Source organism: Polypterus senegalus, chromosome 1 (genome assembly GCF_016835505.1).
Source record: "Polypterus senegalus isolate Bchr_013 chromosome 1, ASM1683550v1, whole genome shotgun sequence".
NCBI lineage: Eukaryota > Metazoa > Chordata > Cladistia > Polypteriformes > Polypteridae > Polypterus > Polypterus senegalus.
In genome coordinates, this window is record NC_053154.1 from 192,704,479 (window position 1) to 192,730,906 (window position 26,428).

The 26,428-nt window shown below is 38.3% G+C and overlaps 1 protein-coding gene across 2 annotated transcripts in view; it reads left to right on the plus strand.

Moving 5' to 3' along the window:
* LOC120537137 (LIM domain containing preferred translocation partner in lipoma) overlaps window positions 1–26,428 on the plus strand; it is a 451,145-nt gene that overhangs the window by 59,376 nt on the left and 365,341 nt on the right. For both annotated transcript variants that reach the window (XM_039765830.1, XM_039765839.1), the window contains exon 2: window positions 19,318–19,364. The gene's annotated coding sequence lies outside the window, so the exon portion shown is untranslated. The remainder of the gene's footprint in view (window positions 1–19,317; window positions 19,365–26,428) is intronic.

The following is a 26,428-nucleotide window of genomic DNA, read 5'->3' on the forward strand; positions in this document are numbered from 1 at the left end:
TGACTTCCTGGTTACAACCCTTGCTTTACTGTGGTTACAAGCCGATCTTCTGATTCTGCTCTTCTGTGATCTCCTTTTATGCTCAATCATTTTTTTAGATTTATAAGGTCTTTATGTAAGAGGAATTGGAAAAAACCAATACATTTGGATTATAATCTGGGAGATACAAAAGTCTAAAATGATATAGAGCAGCATTTTATTTTAGAACACAAAGTTTACAACTATAGTTATTCATGAGTCTAGATGAAAGCTCATTTAATAAAATGACTGCTTGTTGACAGGCAATAGGGTCAATGAGTTGTTTGCAGTTTATAAAGGAAGTTGCAGAGACCAGTGTTTTTCCTTATTACATCAACTTGAGAGCCACAATCTTCAAACATGTCTTTCAAGCAAGAGTGTACAGGCTTTAAGCTTTTAATACTTTTATCGCAGTGTTTGGCCCTGCAGGAAGATTAAAGACATCCGAGTAGCAACAAAGTTCTATATTTAAATTTAGTTTTACCTTTTCTTCATTTAAAGGCAAAAGTCTGTGAAATGTAGCAGGTTGCAGGATTTGTTTTTGGGAATAAATTAACATAATGATAACTCATTAGTATTTTTGAGTCTGTGTGAAACATGAAAAAATTGTTTTACAAAAACACTATATAAAAAAACCTCATGGCTAGCATTTTGAACCTCCTACTTTCTATTGAAAGTCATAATAGTAAAACAACCTGAAAATGCTACCTGCATTACTGCAAAGTTTTCATTAAGTTTTTATCAACATATTACTGCCGCTATTACAGTTTTTCGCACAAAACTATGGTTTGGAAGGAGCAGTATACTTATATAGTAGGTACTGGCATGAAAACAATATATATTTTTAATTCAGAATGCACGAGTCCAAATATTCACAGATCAGTTGATGGTGCATCTCATTCTAAAAGCTCTAGTTAGAGTATATTTCTTTAAAAAATCAGTAGGCATAATCCTGTCTAATCTTAGTCTGATTCTGTTTTTTTTTGGATTAGGAACAGCCCTGCAGGGCCCATTTATGCACATCACACACTCACAATTAATTAGTTCCAGCTTGGAATCACTAGTTATCCTAACATGCAGATCTCTGGGATGTAAAAGAAAAAAGAAAGTACTTGGAGAAAAACACACACACAAATGCAGAGAGAATGTGCAGGCTCTACACACAACATAACCATGCAGGAGATATGAACCTAGGATGCTGGATCTGTAAACAAGCAGTGTTAAATGCCACTATGCTGACTGGATGCATTACTCTTATTGAGACATGTTTTTCACATGTAGAACACAAACATTAACTGATTTGTTCAGTGTAATACAATAGATTAGATTTAGAAATTAAACATTTGTACTTGTAGTTTAGAGCCTCATTACTTAATTATCTGGTCATTGTTTGAGCTATTGTAAAATGTTTCAAGTTGGTACTTTTTTAGCTGACTGTTTTAAAGAGGAATTCATCAACAAGTCTTGTAGCTTTATATGTTTCTCAGTTTTTTTTTTTTTTTTAGGTTTTTAGAATAGTGCACATCTCAAACATTTATGTAAAATGGATATAATAGTAGTTATGTTTTTTAACTAAGATTTGTCTAACATTTCTCCAGGTTCTGTAATAAAGCATTTTCAATTGAGCATTGGCTTTTATAAACAGAGCTTGGGAAGTTAGGGAAATTATTGTATATGTGGTTGGACACTTTCTGTTGTCACCAGTGAAATGGCCATCCTTTCTCTTTTTTTAATGCTAGATGCCCTGTCGAGGCTAAGATGTGACTTGGTGTCAGTCTTGCTTGTGGATATAGTGGCTAGCCTGTATTAATGCAAATTTCAGATGCTCTGCACACACAAACTGACATAATCAAAACAGTGTGCTACATACTGTATTTCCATTTCTACTGTTCACACACAATGAAAGTATGGAAATTTTGTGCAGAAAATACCCGATCAGATATTTTTAATGTTGTATAATAATGAACAGCGTTTTATCATCTTTTGACAGCAAAAAATGTTTACAGATGATGCAAAAGCAAAATGAAATCTATCTGCCTAGATCCAAAGCAAAAGAGGGCTACAAAGTCCTAGCTGCCAAAGTGCTTTGTGATAGTCTGTACCTTCAAGAGCAACTTGTCCTTTTTGTCCAACTGCTTTGTATTGTGTAGGGCTGTTTAGCTATAATATTCAAGCTCCACTTTTATACCACAGTGTGTGAAGTAAACTTTAAACTTCTTCATATTTGTAGGTGCAGTTTACATCTTTATTCATCTCTCCCTCTGGTCTCATTATGCTGCTTGTCTCTTGGAACAGTGACAAGGGAATGGCACTTTTGTCTTTTATCTGGTATTGCAGGTGTGGTCTACAGGATCAGGCATTTGTTGTTTAGCACTGCAGAGAAATGGTGTTGTACCACTCTATTTAGCTCTGCTGCAGTTTCTGTTCCCTTATGGTATCCATCTTAGAATTATCCTGGATGGTTATTTAAGGGACATTCTGTATACATTTCCAAAACATCTCTGAGTCTAGACAACTTCCAAGATGGTTGTCTAAGTGTGTGTCTAGCCAGTGCTGCTTATGCTTTGCAGACATTTGATCTGGAAGCTTTCTTTCAGTGGTAGCTTTGGTCTTTGTTTTTGATAATCTTTCTCCTAGTCGCTGAGGTTTTAAGATCTCCATATGTATTTTAGAGCTACAGGGTGCGGCAGAAATAACTCCCACATTTCAAAGGGGGATTTGAAAAAAAAAATGATACGAGGTATCACCAAAAACTTATTTCCCAAATGTAGATATAAAAAAGTTTTTTTACTTTAAGTTTTAAAAATTATATCGTCCAAATGGTGGCCTTGACGGCTGATACACATTTGGAGCCGTCCTTGGAAGTTTTCCATCACTCTTGCTAGCATGTCAGGCGAAATTCCTTCAATTTGTTCTTGAATATCCTCCTTTAGTTGGTCCAAGGACTGAGGACGATGTTTGAAAACCTTCTGTGAAAACCTTACTCTTTGAACCCACAGCAAAATCGTTTTCCGGTCTGGAACACTTCATTAGCACGTAAAACGAACCGCGTGCGAAACGCCCTCTGCGTCACAGCTACAGATTTGCCATTTTTGAAAAAAGCCTCCAATACAAAGCCTAGATGCTCAACCGACCACGGTATGGTGACGACTGAAAACTTTATTATGTTCCGTACCTAAAAGAACGGACCGCACCCCTCTACCTGCTTTGGGGACCCCACAGTGATTTTTCAAAATGTGGGAGTTATTTGTGCTGCACCCTGTATAATAAATTAGTTTGCTTTGTCTGCTAATGTTTTTTCAATTGCTATCTCCTGAAACCTTGCTTCCTGGTTTGACAAATTCCCTCACTTCCTGTAGTAGCAAAGCCATTCATAGTGAGAGGTGTGCCAGCTTTGGTTAACTTTTTCTTCACTCAAGTCTTTCCAGTGTTTAACGATCCCTGTATATAAAACTTTCTGACTCTGAAAGACTTTGTGTCTGTTTTTGGTTATGCTGATGACTGCTTGATAATAGTCCTATTAGTCAATTCACAGTGAAAATGATATTGGTAACATTGGTAACATCTCTCATTGGTAAAGGTTTCCACAGTAAATGATTCAGTTGAATTTTATGGAGAACTCTGAAATGTACATACAGTGATTTAATGAAGCACTGTGACAGCTGTCAAAATCTTTGTGAAAACCTACAAATCCTGTACACATTTCAATTCAATATCTGGAATTATTGAAAAATCATCTGTCTAAAAACAAAATATAGGAAATATTTTTCATTAAGCCTGCTTATTTTTGGAAAGATTTTCTACCCACTGCTGATTTAATTCTTTGGCCAAAGACTGAATAACTGCAGTGTAATGCCTCTGTAATTGCTGTTTCCTAAAATACTTCTTTTACTATGTTTATAGTGATATCACCCTGGTTAACTTCTGGTCTTCTTCTGCTTAAGGTATTTCAGCAAATACTGATGAATCTAGAATGTTTTTTTCTACCCTCTTAGTTTTCCCTGCTTTTCAGGAATAAGTGGCCCATCTAATGTTGGCTAAAATGGAAACAATGTATGAATACCAGGATATTTTTAAAAGTAAGACTGGAAAGAACACTGTACAAAAATGTTAAAAATAACTATAAAAACATCAGAGCAAGGAATAAAAAAATAAAAATCATTCAGAAGTTAAAAGTCAAGTCAAGTTGGGGAGTATGCACTGGTACAGTACGTTGCCGCACCCACTACACGGCGAAGCAACTAGGGATGCCGGTTGGAAATCCCCCAGGCCTACACATGGTCCAGTCCAATCCTCCAGAAATGACCCTCCATCTGCCGCAGCCAGGTGTTACGTGGACGACCCCTTGGCCTGGTCCAGCCAATTGCCTCACCAATGGTGAGGATCCTATGAGCCGAATCACCCTTGGGGAAACGCGCCACATGGCCATAGTGCCGTAACTGACGCTCCCTCACAATGCAGGTAATGTGCCTCATTTGGGACTCCATGAGCAACCGCTCATTCGACATGAAGTCAAACCAACGGTACCCAAGGATTTTCCGGAGGGACACAGTACCAAAGGAGTCCAGTCTTTGTCTCAGGTCACTGGATAGCGTCCATGTCTCACAACCATATAGCAAAACGGGAAGCACCAGGACTCTAAAGACTTGGATCTTCATCCTTTTGCATAGATATCTGCAGCGGCACACACCCCTTTCCAGTGACCTCATGACCTCCCATGCTCTCTCAATCCGTCTACTGACTTCACAGGAAGAGTCACCAGATACATGAATGTCACTGCCGAGATACATAAACCTCTCAACAAGGTCAACACTCTAACTGCAAACAGACACACTGCTGATGGCTGTGCCCAAGAGGTAATTAAAGGCCTGAATCTTGGTTTTTATCCAGGACACTCGCAAGCCCAGACCCAGACTCCTCACACAGTCTCTCGAGCACCCAGTTCAGAGCCTCCATTGGCTCTGTGAAGCTTCGTCAGCTAAGTCAAGATCCGTGACTCTTTCTTCACCAACAGATGCCCCATAACGTGTTGAAAAATAATGCATTTAATCACACTTTGCATTACAAGCAAAGGGGAGCTTTTGTCAATGCATGATTTCCTGGTACACCGATTACATTGATCAGCGCATCCCGATTCATTTTACCCTCGCACCCCCTTAGTTTGAGAAGAAGTATGAAAAAATATGAGGTTAACACAGAAAAACAGATCACCAATTCAAGCTTTATGAATAATCGTTTCGCCATCAATAATTGTTTTGGTAAAGCCATCCTCCTTCCATTTTATAATTTTTCCGCCACTAGCCATGATTAAATGAACGGTAAAAAAGTAAGAGAAGCGAGGTGACTTATTTAGGCAGGAATATATATGATAGCAACACTCATGACAATGTCAATCATGTTACGTTATTATTAAAATGTTTCCTTTTCTTTTTCATTACTTCTTTAACACACTACTTCTCCGCTCAGGCGGGTATTTTGCTATATATATAATATATGAATTACCTCCAAAGAGCTGAGACTTTTGATATCATGAACGTGTGTACAAAGGGTCTCCTGCCCAGCAAAAGTCGAGCAGCCAGCGCGTGCATAGCTGTGCCGGCCTTTGAGACGCTGACTGCGCTTCTGCCTTAAGTCAAAGTGAGCACTTTTAATTTTTTTCATCCGCCCCCTGAGCTATAGCCCAGACAAGTGCAGACACGGGACCCCTTTTCTACACCACGGCAAAATAATATTAAGGCGATTCACACTTTCTTTTGCACGTATACGATTATCAGGTCCTCGGCTCGGATTATGAAGACACGCACACGAGTGGAGGACTCACAGTGCCATCACAGCCGATTAATGGCGGGGCGTCTCACCAGTCTACACAAGACCCACATCGACTGTCGCCAAAAGGCGATCATAACGTCAGCGAACACATCTCTCGATACTAAATAAAAGAAAAAGGCAACTTTCCTTTCTTTACACCTTCTTTCCTTTTATCCCAAACCAAAGCCTTTCTCTCTTAACACGGCAGAGGACACAAAAATAATTTTCTTTAATTGCCGGTAAGGCACATTACCAGAGGCACAAATTTGAGCGTTCACATAGAAAATGTAATTTCTATACCACAGCCCGTGTAGCGCCTTTCAAAGGGATCTACTACTGAGAGATGATCCATATACATTTTAGCTGCTGTTAGTTACTTACCTGTTTTGTTACACAGTCTTTAAAATGTAGTTTACCCGCAACCACTCCAGTAGTGCTCAATGTACCTGTACTTCTTAAAACGTTAATGTTTTACTGTTTAATAACTTATAAACTATATTTCATTATTTTTCCCTTGCACTCAGTGACCAAAGCTATACACACACATATAGACACATACAGTACAAACATACACACAAGTATATGTATGTGTATATATATGTATGTATGTGTGTATATATATATATATATATATATATATATATATATATATATATATATGTGTGTGTGTGTGTGTGTGTGTGTGTGTGTGTGTGTGTGTATATATATATGACAGCAGCAATCCAAGCTGTGAGAAAACAGTAAAAAGGAGGCGTGTCAGACGTAGTGGTACATTTTCTGATGCAGCTACCGAAAACAACTTTGTGACGCTGCCACCAAATACACAAAACAATTACTTTGACAATCATGTTACATTATTTTTAAAATGTTTCCTTTTCTTTTCATAACTTCTTTAACACATGACATCGCTAAGCCTGGTATTTTGCTATATATATATATATATATCACAGCACACTCATAACAGTGACAAAACAATTACATTGACAATCATGTTACGTTATTTTCAAAATGTTTCCTTTTCTTTCTCTGTCCTTCTTTAACACACTACTTCTCCGCTGCCAAGTATTTTTATATATATATATATATATATATATATATATATATATATATATATATATATATATATATATATATAGAGAGAGAGAGAGAGAGAGAGAGAGAGAGAGAGAGAGAGAGAGAGAGAGAGAGAGAGAGAGAGAGAGAGAGAGAGAGAGAGAGAGAGAGAGAGAGAGAGAGAGAGAGAGAGAGAGAGAGAGAGAGAGAGAGAGAGAGAGAGAGAGAGAGAGAGAGAGAGAGAGAGAGAATTACATGAGAACAACACTCATATCAATGACAAAACAATTACATTAACAATCATGTTACCTTCTTTAAAACTTTTTCCTTCTTTTTAGTACCTTCTTTAAAACACTACTTCTCCTGCGGCCTGGTATTCTGCTAGTGTGTATATATATATATATATATATGTGTATATGTAGATATGTATATAGATATGAAGATATGTATGTGTATGTATATATATATATATGTATGTATGTGTGTATGTATGTGTGTGTGTGTGTGTGTGTGTATATATGACAGCAGCAATCCAAGCTGTGAGAAAACAGTAAAAGGAGGCGTGTCAGACGTCGTGGTACATTTTCTGATGCAGCTAGACGAAAATAACTTTGTGACGCTGCCGCCAAATACACAAAACAATTACTTTGACTATCATGTTACATTATTTTTAAAATGTTTCCTTTTCTTTTTCATAACTTCTTTAACACACTACTTCTCCGCTGCCAAGCGCGGGTATTCTGCTAGTATATATATATATATACACACACAGACACATATATAAACATATACATCTATACACATATATATACAAATCTACATATATATCTAAATATATATATTAGGGGTGGGACTCGATTAAAAAAATTAATCCAATTAATTAGAGGCTGTGTAAGAATTAATCTTGATTAATCGTATGTAATCGCACACGTAAATTTGCCCCAAATCGCAAAAGTTTTTTCAGAATCAAATAATAGACATGTACATGAATATTGTAAACTGAAGCTGTTTTAATTTCTGAAAAAAAAAAGCCTTTAAACTGCATTTGAATTCAAAACAGAAACAAAAATATCATCCCTGGTTAAAATTGGGCAGACTTAAAAATAAAGTGGTAGTTTAAGTACTTTAAGTACATTTTCAGAATAGTATTGTCTTTAAATAATAATAACCAAAATTTCAACATAAAGTGCAGTTTTTCTTCTTAAAAAAATAAGTCAGAAACATAAAAGGTAATTTGACCAACTTAATCTTTAAACTCTGAGTAACCTTAGCCAAAATTATTTTGTACATTAGGCTAAAACAGTGTGATCATTGAACATTTTGTAATTAGATGTAATTAGAATTACTAACGGTCACGGAAGTCCAATGATCCCCAGTAAGAGCCACAAAGTCCGCTTTCTGTAATGCATCTAATTTTGCTTGCTTTTCAGTGTGCACAAAACCATGCTTTTATCAAGGCTTCGCTCGGGAAGTCGAAATGATCAGTCGTAGAACGCGCTTTATTCCGACTCTAACATTTTTGTAGCTGTGATGTGTGCATCAGTGTAATGGATGTACCAGGAAATCATGCATTGACAAAAGTTCCCGTTTGCTTGGAATTGAAAGTGTGATTAAATGCGTTATTTTTAGCGTTATGGAGTACATGCATCGAAGCTTCTCAGCTGTGCTTGTGCTAATAAAGGGAAACATTTTAAAAATAACGTAACATGATTCTGTGTTAACCGAATATTTTTCATACGTCCCAAACCAAGGAGATCGAAGGTAAAATGAATCGGTAGCGCGTACATACTCAGTGCATCCCCTCTCGGGAATCGAACCTCGAATGTCGGCATTAGAGGCGAAGACTCTACAATTGCGCCACAGCGTGTGGCTTGTCTATGCGAGAGTATGTACTGTAGATCGGGGTATATATATACATTTATATATATATACCCGCGTATCGAGTGGAGAAGTAGAAGTTATGAAAAGAAAAGGGAACATTTTAAAAATAACGTAACATGATTGTCAATATACAGTAATTGTTTTGTGAGTGTTATTGAATGTTGCTGTCATCAAGGATTTGATTATCATTATTTGTTTCAATCAGGGTCGTATTTGTACGATGTGTTGTGTTCAAGTTACATTCCGTGTTTGTCAATCGTTGTAAAGATAAGAGGTTTCATTCATCGATTAGTTTCTTACTGCATCAATAAACAGCTCGTCTTCCTCTTTATCTGAGATGTGACAAACTGCATGCACGGGTTTTTTACACTGTCTTCCTTTAGCGGGACATTCACTTTTTCCACCGTGTGCTTTGTTTCCGCAGTAGCTGCACTTATGAATATGATTCTATGTATCAGACGCTTCATATTTTTTGCTGCCTTCTCAATTGTGTAATTGGTTTTGTTCAGCACTCTTTGGAACTGTTGCTTTTTGTCTGCGCATTGCGTCAGTTCACGTGAGCCGCTTGGTGTTCTTGCATCGAAGGTTCCCAGCTGTGCTGGTGCCATCTCGTGTAATGTCAGCTAAGACCCGGCACTTAAAAGTTTCTCTCGCAGTTTCAATGAGTTTGTGCCAAACACCACCCTGACCATCTCATCTTCCTCTGCATAAGCACAGTCCTTCACGTGAATATTTACCGGCAGTGTTTGTATTGGATTGCGCTGATGGGACGGCCTTATATGGGCAGGCACTAAATTACAAGCGCTAGTGGCAGCCTGTCTATGAACTTAATTTAATATAAACTTACGGTTCACGCCGTGCTTTGTTTCGCAGTAGCTGTACTTATGAATATGCTTGTATGCATCATTTGCTTCATAATGTTTTTCTGCCTTCTCAATTGTGAAATGGCGTTTTGTGCTCATCGCTGTTTGGAGTTCTTCCTTGTTCTCTATGTACTTACGTAGGAGGTGTGATGATGTCACACGAAACTCCGCCCCCCACGGCCATCTCCAACTCAACTCCATTACATTATATGTAGAAAAATAGGTTCCAGTTATGACCCTTCGCGTAGAATTTGAAATGAAACCTGCCCAACTTTTGTAAGTAAGCTGTAAGGAATAAGCCTGCCAAATTTCAGCCTTCTACCTACACGGAAGTTGGAGAATTAGTGATGAGTGAGTGAGTGAGTGAGTGAGGGCTTTGCCTTTTATTAGTATATATATATATATATATATATATATATATATATATTGTGAACGCTGGTCCCAGCACAGACAGACGGACGACATGTTTTCACCCAACACACTTTATTTACACTATTTACAAAGGTTGTGCTCACTGCACCCCAGTGCCTCTTGCACTGATTCCCCAAAGTCCAGGGCCCACAGTCTCTTTGCCTTTGTCCTGGCCGCCTCCCGTCTCTCTCCAGCTCAGTCCTTCTGCCTCCCGACTTCCACACCGACTGGAGGGAGGCGGCCCCTTTTATGGGGAGCCGGATGGGCTCCAGCTGCTTCCCGCACTTAACAGCGGCCACACCCTGTGTGGCGGAAGTGCCGGCCGTGCACCGGAAGCCATCTGTGTCTCGCCGTCGTCTTCCCCGGCACTTCCTGGTGTGGCGGAAGTGCGGGCTCCCGGAATAAACAGGCACTGGGCGCCGCCTGGCGGTGGCCACGGGTCCCTACAGGGCTGGGCTTCCTAGCCCTGTACCCGAGGCCCCTGTCTAACCAGGGCGGGCGCCCCCACTGCGTTCTGGAGGAGGCACCGCCCTCCTCCGGTCCTCTAAGCGTCCCGGCGGGCTCCATCCCGGCCGAGGGCCACACTGGGATGAACCGGCATCGGGCGCCGCCTGGCGGTAACCACGGGCCCCTACAGGGTAGGGCTTCCATGCCCTCGACCCGTGGCTCCCAATAGAACCAGGACGGGCGCCCCTGCGGTCTGGAGGAGGCACAAGCCCTCCTCACGTCCTCCTGGGACAATATATATATATATATATATATATATATATATATATATATATATATATATATATATATATATATATATATATATATACACACATACATACACACACATATATACACACAAATACATATATATATATATATATATATATACATACACACACACACACAAACACATATATATACATACATATCTACATATATACACACACAGCTATTTCGTATCAGTGCAATACGCTGCTTGTTAAAATGGATAACTCCGCTCTTACGTGCAAGTCTGCGTGGATATTATGAACTATCATATTTGTTCAAGTTCTATTTAAATTTTAAATAGAAGGAATTTTTATTTAGTCGACAGAAATATCTTTGGTAGGAATGGTAAAACAGACAGGAATATTATTCCTGAATAAATCAACTCAAACCTTAAACAACTTATAATATTTTGCTCTCCATAAAAATATATCCTGTCTAAATTATACAAGTTAGAAATAAAGTAAACATTAAAAGAACAAACATTCAAATTTCTTTACTCTTATGTAATTTTATATAAAAATAAACTTAGATTTTAAATATCCCAAAAGATTTTGCTCTCCATAAAAATATATCCTGTCAAAATTATACAAATTCAAATATGAACATGCTGCATAACAAAACCTGGAAATATAAATAAAATGTGTTCCTTTCAGCAATAACAAATCAAATCATTCAGTTGTCTTTGCTCATATGTCATTTTAGAGCTGGACGCCTGGCATCTTTTTTGGCAACAAGTTTGTTTCTGTTTGGTGTGAGGTTCTGTGTTGTGGAGATTCTCAGGATGGATTGCAGGTGCTCATCAGTGAGGCGACTCCTGTGTGCTGTTTTGTTAGTCATTATCACTGAGAAGAGCTTCTCACACAGATATGTGCTACCAAACAAGCACAAGGTTCGAGCCGCATGTAGACGGACTTTTTGTTCTTCAAAGTCACCAAAGCGCCGTGCAAACTCAGTGCGCTCAGTTTATCAGCAAAGTGCGATTTGGGAACACCGTAGTGACGACTTGGTTTAACATTACTTGGCAACAGGGAAAGTGGGGCAAATTGCACTGGTGCATTTGTGTCTCCCATAAAAGCAGCTTCACTTGAAATCACTTTGTGATTGTGCACGGGTAAAAACGTCCGCTGAAGTGTCAGATTCTTATTTAATTATTCTGCTTTCTGTATCTTCTGCATTGCATTCAGGTTACCCTGATGTTTTGTCTCATAGTGCCGTCTTAGATTAAATTCTGTAATTACAGCCACATTAGCTCCACAAATGAGACACACGGGTTCAGTAAACATATACTCAGCCTCCCATCGGTTTTTAAAGGCTCTATTTTCAGAATCAACTTTTCTCTCCAGCATCGTGTGAGCTAGCTTCGCAATAACTTGCAGCATCATAAGCTAGACTTGATTACGCGGTAAGTGTTCGCAAGGCAGCTGAAGCGCTGCATTATGGGATCTGTAGTTTATTGTGTTACCAGCGCTTCATATACCCGGGCCATTAATAACAATAATACAGTATATAAAATGATCTCGGGCGGATATAATTACACGGGCGGATGTGGCCCGTGGCCCTTGAGTTTGACAAATATGGACTAAATAGAACTTGAAAAGATATATTTTTGAAATGTGATCGCGCAATTCAGATAGAGTTGACGCGCACTACAGCCTGCATCCTCCCTCGCTCTTACTTTTTTACCGTTCATCTAATGAATACACTGAGTATGGCTTTACCAAAACAATCATTGATGGCGAATAAAGTATCCATTATTCGAGTATGTAGATCGGGATATATATATACATATATATATACCCGCGTATCGCAGCGGAGAAGTAGTGTGTTAAAAAAGCTAGAAAAAGAAAAGGGAACATTTTAAAAATAACGTAACATGACCGTCAATATACAGTATTTGTTTTGTGAGTGTTACTGAGTGTTGCTGTCATCAAGGATTTGATTATCATTATTTCTTTCAATCAGGTTCGTATTTGTAGGATGTGTTGTGTTCAAGTTACATTCCGTGTTTGTCAATCGTTGTAAAGATGACAGGTTTCATTCATCGATTCGTTTCTTACTGCATCAATAAACAGCTCGTCTTCTTCTTTATCTGAGACCTGACACACTGCATGCACGGTTTTTTTACACTGTCTTCCTTTAGCGGGACATTGACTTTTTCCACCGTGTGCTTTGTTTCCGCAGTAGCTGGATTTATGAATATGCTTATCAGACGCTTCATATTTTTGCTGCCTTTTCAATTGTGTAATTGGTTTTGTTCAGCGCTCTTTGGAACTGTTGCTTTTATCTGTGCACGCGTCAGTTCACGTGAGCCTCGGTGTACATGCATCGAAGGTTCCCAGCTGTGCTGGTGCCATCTCGTGCTATGTCCGTGGCTGTATTTAATGTTACCTTAGTCCTGGCACTTAAAACTTTCTCTCGCAGTTTCGCTGAGTTTGTGTCAAACACCACCCTGACCATCTCATCTTCCTCTCCATAAACACAGTCCTTCACCCGTGAATATTTAGTGGGAGTTTGCTATTGGATTGCCGCTGACGGACGGCCTTATATGGGCAGGCACTAAATTACAAACGCCAGCGCAGCCTGTCTATGAACTTAATTTAAAGTGTAGGTTTACATCGTGCTTTGTTTCAAGTAGCAGAACTCATGAATATGGTTGTATATGTCACTCGCCGCTTCTTATTGTTTAGCTGCCTTCTCAATTATATAATGCATGTTTTCTTCAGCGCTTTTTGGAGGTCTTCCTGGTTTTCTATGTACTGCGTGATTACGTGGGAGGCGTGATGATGTCACACGAAACTCCGCCCCCACGGCGTTCAAGCTCATCTCCATTACAGTAAATGGAGAAAACAGCTTCCAGTTATGACCATTACGTAGAATTTCGATATAAAACCTGCCCAACTTTTGTAAGGAAGCTGTAAGGAATGAACCTGCCAAATTTCAGCCTTCCACCCACACGGGAAGTTGGAGAATTAGTGATGAGTCAGTGAGTGAGTGAGTCAGTGAGTGAGTGAGTGAGGGCTTTGCCTTTTATTAGTATATATATATATATATATATATATATATATATATATATAATATATATAAGCACTCACTCACTCACTATATATATATATATATATATATATAATGACAGTGAGGCTCTTTTCCACCTCTCCAACCCTCAGGCACTAGATAAAAGTCCAAGACTTTTTATTAATTAACAATATTATGCACAAAGCACCCTCCACACTACTCATAAATTAAACAGCAATGATATTCTCTCCTCCTCGCCCAGACACTTCGCCCCTCTACCTCCCAGCTCAGCATAGTTTCAGGACTTTCCCACAGTCCTTTTATACACCCTGACCCGGAGGTGTTCCTTCCCAATCAGTCCACAGTTTTTTATTCCTTCCGGGTTAGGGTAAACCAATTCTTTTCTTGAACCCGGGAGCAAGTCGTTCCTTCCTGTCACGTGACCGTGACGTACTCCTGGGTTATAGGGCACATAAGAGCCCATAAGCCCCCCTACAGCGATTCCCGGTGGTCCCCAAGATATCCAGTAGGGCTGTGTATAAACACTACATAATCCATGAGGTCCTGCTGGAACTCGGGGCACGATCATGCTGTCAGGAGAGCTCTTCCTGGCGGCCTGGGGATGATGGCCGGAGTAAGAAGCCGGCAATCCTCCACAATGGAGAGACGCCCCTGCCATTAACTGGCTGGTATGGCACTGTCCGTCCTCCACTCCTGTGCGTGTCTTCATAATCTGACCTGACGACCTCATAATCGTATACGTGCAAAAGAAAGTGCGAAGCACCTTAATATCAGTTTCCCGTGGTCTAGAAATTGGATCCTGTGTTTGCAGTTGTCTGGGCTATAGCTCAGGGGAAGGAGGAAAAAATTTAAAGTGTTTACTTTTACTTAAGGCGGAAGCGCAGTCAGTGTCTCAAAGGCCGGCACAGCTAGGTGCGTGTGCGCCGGCTGCCCGACTTTTATAATATTTTTGCAGCGCAGGAAACGCCACTTTTTGCAGACACGTTCACGTGATCAAAAGTCTCCATGCTCTTTAGAGGTCTTGCTTGTTCTTTGCGTACTGCGTTCATAGTCCGTTCACGTGAGCCGCCCGGAGTGCATGCATCAAAGCTTCTGAGCCTTGCCTGTGCTATCTCGTGCGATGTCCACGGCTTTGTTTAATGTTAGCTAAGACCCGGCACTTAAAAGTGTCTTTCACAGTTTCGCTGAGTTTGTGTCAAACACCACCCTGATCATCTCATCTTCGTCTGAATATTTAGTGGCAGAGTGTTTTTATTGGATTGCTGCTGAGGGACAGCCTTATATGGGCAGGCACTCAATTATGTGGGAGGCGTGATGATGCAAGACGCAACTCCACCTCACACAGCGACAGAAATGCCCGCTATGGCCGTATACAGTATACGAAAGTAGGTTCCAGTTATGACCGTTAAGCATAGAATTTCTAAATGAAACCTGCCTAACTTTTGTATGTAAGCTGTAAGGAATGAGCTTGCCAAATTTCAGCCTTCCACCTACACGGGAAGTTGGAGAATTAGTGAGTGAGTGAGTGAGTCAGTCGGGGCTTTGCCTTTTATTAGTATAGATATGTATGTATATTTATATTATGTATGTATATTTATATATATATTATTTATATGTGTATATAATATATATACACAGACACACTAGGGGGTTTGCCCCCTGCTCGCTTCACTCGCCAACCCCCCCTGCCTATGCTAAGTGTCAGCCACTTCGCATCTCTGCTGTTCGGGTTGTGAAGGGGGGGCTGAACGCACCCCAAGGAGACGCGGTTGCTCCTCTTATACAGTAATACAATGGGGGAAAAAAAAAAAAATTTTTTTTTTAAACATCCTCTTTGCTCCTCCATTGCACATGATCAGCATCTTGCGCAGTTCTTCGAACATTTAAAAGCCTGTACAGCCGCTGTCCTACTCTTTGTCTTTTATTTCCGGTCCTGGGCATGGTTAAATCTCTTGGCACAAATTCTCGTCTCACAGGATGTGAGTTCTTGATATTTTTTTATTTATAATTTAATTTAATCCATTTGTAATATGACTAAGCCATGCGCTGAGCTTACTCTTGAGCATGCAACGTATAGTTGGCCATGTGAAAAGCAATCTCACAGCTTGGATTGCTGCTGTCATAATCGGTTTGAGTTTCATGGTTTGTTTTAATTATGTTAGTATTTGCAGGACTTGTGGTGTTGAAGTGACATTCGGCATCTGTCAAGCGTTGTAAGCATACAACCGGTTTCATCAATAACTTCGCATCCAGCTTTTGAGAGTTGAAACATTCATAAACATCAAAGTGTCCACTACTGAAATTGTCACCTGTGAATCTAAGATGTTTAAGAGGCATTGGCAGTTGTCCAAAGGTGTAAAATATTTGGCCATTTCGGTACACTTGAAAGCGACAACCGAACAATTCAGCGGCAGCTATCAAGTCACATGCAGAAGCATAGGTGAAGGGCTTAAGCATTTCACTCTTATAGTGCTCCCGTGTAGTAGAATTATCTCCTGTACCCTCATCAGTCCACTCCTTGAACCTGTCCCAGTCATTCAATACATAAGACACAATGTTCCTCCGGATATCAAGAGTGAGCCTAATACCAAATTTCGTGAAGATGGGGCCATAAATAAGAAAGTTCAATGTGGCGGATGTTGTTGACCGTTATGACCGTTACGCGTAGAATATTGAAATGGAACCTACTTAACTTTTGTATGTAAGCTGTAAGGAGTGAGCCTGCCAAATTTCAGCCTTCTACCTGCATGGGAAGTTGGAGAATTAGTGAGGTTGGAAAGTTCAATATGGCGGCCGACAGTGGCGTCATACCACTGAAATAAGTACGTAGATCGGTTTCAGTTAGTGCAGGGAAGCTGCCTACCAAATTTCGTGAAGATGGGGCCATGAATAAGAAAGTTCAACATGGCAGACATTGTCGACCGTTATGATCGTTACGTGTAGAATTTCAAAATGAAACCTGCTTAACTTTTGTAAGTAAGCTTTAAGGAATAAGGCTGCCAGGTTTCTGCCTTCTACCTGCCCGGGAAATTGGAGAATTAGTGATGAGTGAGTCAGTCAGTGAGGGCTTTGCCTTTTATTAGTATAGATGTATATAGAGAGAGATAGTAGATAATGTACTATATATGTATGTATAATGTACATGTTTATTTATTTTTCATTCTGGAATTATATTCTGTCTGATTCAATTGGGTATTTGCAAATATATACTTTATACATATATATATATATATATATACATAATTGTCTGTGGGCGGCACGGTGGCGCAGTGGTAGCACTGCTGCCTCGCAGTTTGGAGACCCGGGTTCGCTTCCCGGGTTCTTCCCGCATGTAGTTTGCGTGTTCTCCCCGTGTCTTCGTGAGTTTCCTTCCACAGTCCAAAGACATGCAGGTTTGGTGGATTGGTGGATCTAAATTGGCCTTGGTGTGTGGGTGTGTTTGTGTGTGTCCTGCAGTGGGTTGGCACCCTGCCCAGGATTGGTTCCTGCCTTGTGCCCTGTGTTGGCTGGGATTGGCTCCAGCAGACTCCCGTGACCCTGTGTTTGGATTCAGCCGGCTGGAAAATGGATGGATGGATAATTGTCTGTTATATTTATATGTATTGAATGGAGTGAAATGCCATCAACTCAGAGAGGGAGAGGCAAGTTCGTTGTAACATGTGAATGTCAATGAGAGAATAAACCTGAATAATAAAAAAAAGCAAGTGCTAAGTTCAGGCAATGCAGCCTCTGCCAAATGACAGGGCACCAGCCCATTGTATGGTCCACTAACATTTTCTGGACCCATGTAGAATTGTCAGATAACATAACACACTTGTCTTATGGTGTGCAAGAAAAACAACAGTACCTAGGATAAATCTATGCAAACAAGGGAATAATGCTAACTGCATGCAGAGAGCAGCTAATAAGGATGAGGTTAGGAGCACACACTGATACAGTGTATTGCTGCATCCACCACACGACAAACCGACTTAGGATCCAGTTTTGGACCCGAGAGCAGCTAAGTGCGTGATTTATATCTGGTACTGACGACTATGCCACTTAGGCTTAACTTGAGCTAAATTAAATTCAAATATAAGAAGTAAATATTCATAGATTACTACATGATGTAGCGTCAAAAAAATAACAAGACATTGCCGTTTTTTCTTTCCATCCAATTAATTACTTTTCAGAGAGTGTATCATATATAACTATTTAATAAAAACAACTATATGACAGGCATTAGCACTAACCTAGAAAAGTATTGGGCAGAAAGCTCTAAAAAAGTATTTACTTACTGAATACTGAATATATAGTCTTTAATATATTCAGATTTGTATTCTGATTGAATTCTCAAAATATGTAACTTATTCTGAATACTTTACGAATACTTTTGAATACTTTTAGGAATTGATACATAGCCTAGTTCATAAAAACAATATAACAAGTTAAGCCTTGTTCCTCATTGTCCAAATCAAGTAGTTTGTATTAGACCTTGATGATATTGTATCATTCAGTATTGTCAGAAATTGACTCAAAGTTGGTCCCTCTCATTGTTCAGAGTGCATGCCCCTCAAATTTCATAATTGGTGCCCGTTGGATTTTACAGTGCCCTTGGTGGCCGCCTATTGTCACCTAATAGATTGACCAGCTCTAAGCTTAATCTCACATAAAATAGAAGCACTGTTTTTATTGTTAATCAAAAACAAGGGAAACAAACTTTTTTAGTTACTTTTATTAATAAAAGTTGAGCATTTGAAAAAAAAAAATGACTGTAACGCCGAGTGTGTTTTAACCATTTTACATTCTTGAGTTGTTCTTTTAACTTAAAATTATCATAAAAAAAAACAAAGTTAGGTTATGCATTTTTAATGTGGCATATAGTACTTACACGTAACTAACCTTCCAACTTCCTGCCATCTGCTATAGAAAGAGGCAAATGCATGTTACCTCCAGATGGCGCACGTGTGTTCTGGACAAATGAAATCAACCAAAGATCATTGTTCACTGTTCAGTTATTTTCCTTGTGAGATATATATAAGGGTCTTTGTAGCACTACCCATTTTTGTGTCATTGAACTGTTTGCTTGTAGGTTAAGTAGGCTCACTGATGTAGGGTAATCAGAAAAACTCTGAAGGGAACAAGCAGCAAAATGGTAGACTGACCGTAAGTTTATTTTTAATTGTAATATCCTGTTTCTGGCTATACTTGGCCAAATTAAAGGCAATTATTCAAAGTTGACTTGTAATTATAATAATGGAAAACAAAAAACTAAGGTGGAAAAGACTCTGTGTGGTGTGTACTATCCACTAATAATCATTTATGAATCTTTGTTTTTAATCTAAAAGAACTTTGTTTCACTGAAAAATCTTATACAGTGTCACCTTCTCCTGCAAGTGAATGTGCTACATTTATTTTGTCTTTAAATAATTTTGAGATACATTGAGTAATGGCTTACGAATCTTGTCTTTTTTGCAATGTATAACTTTTGTTGTGTTTTCTTCTATTTTAGACCGTTGTTGCTTGGATAAAGGTTTTTCAGCAGCAGTGAAATATCTGGTAAGCAGAATGATTGATTTAACAAACACATAATTAAAATGAATATGAATAAAACACACAACATCACCCAAGTATTTTGGGGTTCTAATTCTTCTCTTATGAGGTCCCTTCATAGTCATTTTTCTGTATTCCTGTTTGTAATTCTGCAGTACAAGAATAGAAAATATTATTCCTTTTTAGTCTTGGTTAAGGAACATTTAACTGTACAAATCGTATCAATAGATTAGTGCTGGGCGATATGGAAAAATCATATATCACGATATGGATTATTTTATATCACAATAACGATATATATCACAATATACCACCCACAATAAAGTACGTTTCCAGTTATTCTCTGAAAAGTTTGACAAAAATATCATTGCATACTTTTTTTTGCAACTTTATTTTGAAGTGACATTTAACTGAACTATCACAAAACCACAAGATGGAGTTTCTTTGCGAAAAAGTTCATTTTTATTCTTGATTATCACTTATATAAAGGGTAGAGTATGCATTGCATAGCGACAAGACATTATCATTCATTTGTCATAGCCTATTTAATGGAATATTTTCTTTAGTAATTGATAAAATTAGGTTAGAAACGATAGAAGAGAAATAGGACGATAGACACTTTTCTATCGTCCCCACGATATATATCGTCATATCGCCCAGCACCACAATAGATTATAATAAAGTGAGTTTCTCTTATAATCAAGCATGATCTATGTTGGTACTACTTGAATTTATGTTCCAATTGGGCATTACTGTATTGTTTTTTTCAGCCACAAGGAATTAAAAAGCTAAGAAATACGTTTTTTCTTTTCATACGTTCATGTTATGATTAATGGCATTGAGAATGGAGGAGGTAGTAATACTGAAACCATTACAAGCCTTTCTCATAACTGCTTATACAAGTTAAAATACATTGTAAGGTTTTAACATGGTATTATGTGAAACATAAAATATTGCAGATCATCATGGTTCATAAATAGATATTGCTATTTAGGTTGTTTCAGGGGCCTCAGTTTTTATTCAGAGCTGCTCAATGTCTGTGCAAAGACTGTACAGTCTCCCTGTGCTTGTGTGGATTTTCTGTCAAATGCAGTGATCACTGTGGTAATGGTGTTGCTCCAGAGCAAAGAGACTGGAGTTTGTGTCCCAGGTGTATTTGCATGGAATTTCAATATTCTCCACATGGGTTTTCTCTGGGTGCTTAAGTTTTCCTTCCACAATCCAAAGGCATTCCTCATTGGTGAACTGGCATTGCTAAATTGGCCCAAATTCCTGTGTGAGTGTGCTTACTCTACAGTAGACTGGCACGTTAACCAGAAATCTTCCTGCCTGGCTCATAATGCTTGATATGATCATCCTCAGCTTCCCCATGACTCTGCTCAGGATAATCAGATTTGGAAAAATGGATGGATGCAATCATGATTCCTAATTCTAAGTTGGCCTGATATTTGTAAGTGTGGATATGTGTACATCCTGTGAGGGGCTGGCCTCTCATCATAGCATTATACTGTGTTTAGATAGCTTACTATATTTTTGAAAAACAAGTACAAAATGAAACAAATGCAGATATCTCTGTAGTACATTGCATTAAAAGATTTTTTATTATAGTTACGGTTTGCCCGGAACAATCATTTTGTTAAAAATAGTTGCAAAAGACAACAATAATTGTGTTCAAATTACATTAGAGAACATTGGATTTCTGTTTTTAAGAGTACATAATTACAAAATGTTCACTTTCCTTCTTGTTTTTAATTTAAAAAAAACCAAAAAACTAGGGGGCTTTGCCCCCTGCTTGCTTTGCTCGCCATCTGACGCTCACATATGGGATTGTGAATGTACAATTTAAACAGATTTTTATTTTCATGGAAATTGTTACATATGCATAATAGAACTATTTTACATTACAGAAAGTAATTAACCATATTAAAAAAATAGTACAATGTAATCTTTTGTAAGTAAATTATGTTTCATGTTGCGTTAGAGTTATTTGTTGAGTAATACAATTTCGTTCTGTTTGGCTTTGAAATTAACATATAAATACTTTTTAAACTTGCACTTTTACTGTAACATTACAGTAAAAATCAGTTTTTTGAATTAAATTTTCATAAATGTCACATTGAATTTTGATTCTGTTTTTGGACTCATCGTGACAACGCAACACAACTGCAGCGATTGAATTTTCTTTCTTTCTCTCTATTAAATAAAATGACTTTTTCAAATTTTTGGCTCTGAGATTCGTTAATTGTCTTTGCAAAAGCTATTCTGAGGTACACGTATAATATGACAGCTTCTGTGGTGCAGCTGACTTGTAATTAAGAGGTCGCGGGGGATTTACAGTTTTGAGTAGTGAGCTGCTCTTATTATTTATATTATATAATAAAAACATACATTTGATCTGCGTCTGTAACAGCTGGTGTAAATTTATAGTACTTGTAAAAGTTAGCATTTTTTTCCACTTTTATTCTCTTAGTCACGATCACGATACAGCCCCCCACCCTAGACCTGACGCTTTTAGTTTTTATTTGACACTGAGAATAAATGTAGATATGAGTGGTGTTTTGAGGCAATGGAATTTGAAATTCTCTGATCTGAAGGGATTAAAGCTGACACACAAATACTGGTGAATCTGCCGCCTTTGTATCTCATTTAACTTGTTTTCCCAAAGCTTAACACTAGAATTACCAGAGCCTACAAAAAAAACTCGTAGATCCGTCCCACCTTAAAACGCTTCGCACCTCTCCGTCCGCGTCTTTTGTCCTTTAAATGTGTTTATAAGCAGCAAGCAGCCTGCTATCACATCCCCCACCCCGCACAGTTTTCCAAGCTCAAGTCTGTTTACCTGCATGTCAGTTGCTTAGAATTATATAGAATGAGAAGTCAAGCAAAATGACACCTTTTATAAATACTATATCATTATTTGGAACACTTGCATTTCATGTGTGTTTCATGTCTACAACGATCTATGCACAGTAAACACATTGTTAAAACAAACATTTTTCATGTTTTAGTAATAATTGACACAATGTAGACATGAAGTGTGTAATGTGTGAAGCCTGAATTCCAAATATCAAAGAAACACTTTCACAAAAGGTACAAATATAACAGAACAAGTATGCTTCTATTCAAGAATATAACTGCAGAAAAGCCACCCGCATTAGGGTGCAACATTAACACAGTTTCTATGACAGCTTCGGTAGCGCAACGATATCAGCTGTTGACTGGTAATCAAAGCTTCACGGGTTTGATCCTAGAGGAGTCTGTTTTGAGAAGTGAGCTACTTGTATTCCTGCTGTTTTAGAATAAAAACATACATTTTGATTCCAGTCTGTAACAGCCGTTGTAATTTATGATACTCGTAAAGGTTAGCTTTGTTTTTTTTTTAATTCAGTTTTATTCTGTCAGCCGTGTTCACGATCCCAACCGCGAGTTTTTTCGTATGCTCTGGTAATTCTAGTGTTAAGGTCAGATTACCATAAATAATATACAGTGTGTTTATTATACTTGTACAGTGTATTCAGACCCCTTCTCTTCTTTAACATGTTATGTTGTAGCCTTATACTAAAATCATTTAAATGTATTTTCCCTCTCACTAGACAACACTTAGTTTCCCACAATGTAAATACAGGAAATTAGAAATTATTGACAAGCTTATTAAAATAAAAAAATGAAACGTCAGTATGATATAAGTGTTCAAATCCTTCACTGTAACACCAGAACTGGTTCAGGTACAGTGCATCCGGAGAGTATTCACAGCGCATCACTTTCTCCACAATTTGTTATGTTACAGCCTTATTCCAGAATGGATTAAATTCATTTTTTTCCTCAGAATTCTACACACAACACCCCATAATGACAACGTGAAAAAAGTTTACTTGAGGTTTTTGCAAATTTATCTATACTAATAAAAGGCAAAGCCCTCACTGACTCACTGACTCACTCACTGACTCATCACTAATTCTCCAATTTCCCGTGTAGGTAGAAGGCTGAAATTTGGCAGGCTCATTCCTTACAGCTTACTTACAAAAGTTGGGCAGGTTTCATTTCGAAATTCTACGCCTAATGGTCATAACTGGAAGGTATTTTTCTCCATTAACTGTAATGGAGTTGAGCTGGAATGACGGGGGCGGAGTTTCGTGTGACATCATCACGCCTCCCACGTAATCACGTGAACTGATTGTCAACGCAGTGCGTAGAAAACCAGGAAGACCTCCAAAAAGCGCTTAAGAAAACATGCATTATATAATTGAGAAGGCAGCGAAAAACAATAAGAAGCGAGCGAGTGACATATACTACCATATTCATGAGTGTTGCTGCCTCGGAATGAAAGAAAGGTGTAAACCTAAACTTTAAATTAAGTTCATAGACAGGCTACCGCTGGCGTTTCACATGCCCACAGGTAATGCGGGATACAAGTTTAATGAGAGGACGAGGATATAAACGAGTTTTGATCACTTTGTAACTAAGTTAAAATTGTAGGTGAAGGGGTGTGCTTATGCAAATTCGAGACTGTGTTTGTGGGGATTGACAGTTAAAGGCGGGTGGGGAGTCACGTCATCATCTCCCTCCCATTCATCTAATTTGGTCTGAGCTGAGCTCGCGGCTAATACCGTCTTCAAGCAACCGTCAGACTGCCACCAAATACTCACAGAAAAATCCACAAGTTAATACACACGCTATCTCTCGAGTTTCTCCACACTGAATCCTCCAGGCACTACTTACAAAAGGTCACATTGACAATCGTGTTACGTTATTTTATAAATCTTTCCTTTTCTTAGCACAAGCACAGCTGAGAAGCTTGATGCATGTGCTCCATAACGCGTTAAAAAATAATGCATTTAATCACACTTTGCATTACAAGCAAAGGGGAGCTTTTGTCAATGCATGATTTCCTGGTACACGGATTACATTGATCAGCGCATCCCGATTCATTTTACCCTCGCACCACCTTAGTTTGAGAAGAAGTCTGAAAAAATGAGGTTAACACAGAAAAACATCACCAATTCAAGCTTTATGAATAATCGATTAAGCCATCAATAATTGTTTTGGTAAAGCCATCCTCCTTCCATTTTATAATTTTTCCGCCAATAGCCATGATTAAATGAACGGTAAATAAAGTAAGAGCAAAGCGAGGGTGACTTATTTAGGCAGGCATATATATGACAGCAACACTCATGACAATGTCAATCATTTTATTATTAAAATGTTTCCTTTTCTTTTTCATTACTTCTTTAACACACTACTTCTCCGCTGGTAGCGGGATTTTGCTATATATATAATATATGAATGACCTCCAAAGAGCGCTGAGACTTTTGATATCATGAACGTGTCTGCAAAACTGTGGTCTCCTGCCCAGCAAAAGTCGAGCAGCCAGCGCAGCGCATTGCTGTGCCGCCTTTGAGACGCTGACTGCGCTTCTGCCTTAAGTCAAAGTGAGCACTTTTAATTTTTTTCATCCTCCCCCTGCGCTATAGCCCAGACAAGTGCAAACACGGGACCCCTTTTCTACACCACGGAAAAATAATATTAAGGTGATTCACACTTTCTTTTGCACGTATACGATTATGAGGTCATCACCTCGGATTATGAAGACACGCACACGAGTGGAGGACTGACAGTGCCATCACAGCTGATTAATGGCAGGGACGTCTCACCAGTCTACACAAGACCCACCGCGACTGTCCCCAAAAGGCGATCATAACGCCAGCGAACACATCTCTCTATACTATATAAAAGAAAAAGGCAACTTTCCTTTCTTTACACCTTTTATCCCAAACCAAAGCCTTTCTCTCTTAACAGTGCAGAGGACACAAAACTAATTTTCTTTAAATGCCGAAGGCACATTACCAGAGGCACAAATTTGAACGTTCACATAGAAAATGTAATTTCTATACCACAGCCGTCGTGTAGCGCCTTTCAAAAGGGATCTACTACCGAGAGATGATCCATATATATTTTAGCTGCTGTTAGTTACTTACCTGTTGTGTTACACAGTCTTTAAAATGTAGTTTACCCAAACCACTCCAGTAGTGCTCAATGTACCTGTACTTCTTAAAACGTTAATGTTTTACTGTTTAATAACTTATAGACTATATTTTATTATTTTTCCCTTGCACTCAGTGACCAAAGCTATACACACACATATAGACACATACAAACATACACACAAGTATATATATGTGTATATATATGTATGTATGTGTGTGTATATATATATATATATATATATATATATATATATATATATATGTATATATATATATATATATATATATATATATATATATATATATATATATATATATATATATATATATATATATATATATACACACACACACATATATATATATAATTTGTGTGTGTATGTATGTATGTATGTGTGTGTATATATGATGTACTGTAGATAGGTATGTATATATATAATACTAGTAAAATACCAAGGCCACGGAGAAGTAGTGTGTTAAAGAAGCAATGAAAAGAAAAGGAAACATTTTGAAAATAACGTAACCTGATTGTCAATGTAATTGTATTGTCACTGTTGTGAGTGATGAGTGTTGTTGTCATATATATATATATATATATATATATATATATATATATATATCTACATATATATACACATATATACACACAATATATATATATATATATATATACATATATACACACACACATATATAAACATATATATACATATACATACATATCTACATATATACACACACAGCTATTTCAGATCAGTGCAATACGCTGTTTGTTAAAACGGTTGACTCCGCTCTTACGTGCAATAAAAATCAAATCATTCAGTTGTCTTTGCTCGTATGTCATTTTAGAGCTGGACGCCTGGCATCTTTTTTTGGCCACAAGTTCTTTTCTGTTTGGTGTGAGGTTCTGTGTTGTGGAGATTCTCAGGATGGATTGCAGGTGCTCATCAGTGAGGTGACTCCTGTGTGCTGTTTTGTTAGTCTTTATCACTGAGAAGAGCTTCTCACACAGATATGTGCTACCAAACATGCACAAGGTTCGAGCCGCATGTAGACGGACTTTTTTTGTTCATCAAAGTCACCAAA